Below are 1,221 nucleotides of genomic sequence, written 5' to 3' on the forward strand. Positions count from 1 at the left end.
GTGTGGGATCTGTTGCATCTTCATGCCTTTGAGTGGTAGTATTGGGGGATGAGGAGCAATATATTTAGCCAAAGAAGGAAACATGCAGATATCAAACCAAGATGTGCCAAAGACAATGCTAAGGCTCCATGTGCTGGCATGAAGGGACTTTCAGGGTCTGGAGCCATGGGACCCACAGAGAGCCATGTATTGTGCTGGTCTCACCCTGAACTACAGTGCATGGGAAAGAATGGGAGCCAGAGGGAAAGATGAGCAAGTCACTCCTCCAGTGTCACTGAAACCTGCATCCTCTCAGGCCAAAAGTGAAGGTGACAGCTTGACTTCCTCACGCCAATTGCCTTGAGGTCACAGGTTTGCTTCTGCCCTCCCACCCCCTACCCCTCGCATTGACTGAGGCCTTGGGTCCTTAAGGAAGTCACAAGCAAATGCTGGCCCTGCCATTTCTATTTAAGAGCCAGAGAGAGATACAGCTAAGATCTAGAACCATCTCAGTTCACAGAGCTGTATCTACACAGCCTTAGGAGTTTGGGGTTGTTGGCTTAGCTCTTCAAGAATGTCAGAGAATCATGTAGAAATGAATCTGGTATACCACTCAACTCTTCAGTGCACTAAAACCTTCCTTGTGTCCATGCCATTCCTAACGCAGTTCCTTGATTGTAATTGCCATTGAAGGTAAGCTATCATCCTCAGGAACAGCTTTTCCATTGTAAGACACATTCCAAGCCCAGAAGCCAGAGAGAGGAGGACATGGCATTTCACAGTGAAGGAGGTGTGGTATCTTTGTATATGCTGTTCCCTCTTCTTAGAATGCTTTTTCCTTGCCTGGACCCTCCACCAAACTCCTACTCATCATGACAGTCTTGGGTGAACCACTGACTTCTCCATAAAGATTTGCAGGCCTTGTTCACACAGCCTATGGCAACCTTTCTTGCAGTGATTCTATCTGAGGTCAGGTTTCCTGCAAAGCAGAGGCTAGACATGGATCTCCACCCAGGCCACGTGACTCACTGTGACAGAAAGTTCTTCAGGATAGGTCGATAAAGGAGAGAGGGCTGCAGGACAGGAGAGGAGTTAACAAAGAGGCTGTCTCAGGTCAAGCTAGGCCATGATCTGCTCCAAGGGTAGGGTAGGGCCTCTGGAGCATAAACGCATCCACAGAGTTGCTCCTTGAAGACTTCGTTCCTCCTGAACTAGTCATTTATCAGCAATCTGCTGCCCCCC

The sequence above is a fragment of the Hylobates moloch genome, unplaced genomic scaffold, assembly GCF_009828535.3.
Source record: "Hylobates moloch isolate HMO894 unplaced genomic scaffold, HMol_V3 SCAFFOLD_16, whole genome shotgun sequence".
Taxonomy (NCBI): Eukaryota; Metazoa; Chordata; class Mammalia; order Primates; family Hylobatidae; genus Hylobates; species Hylobates moloch.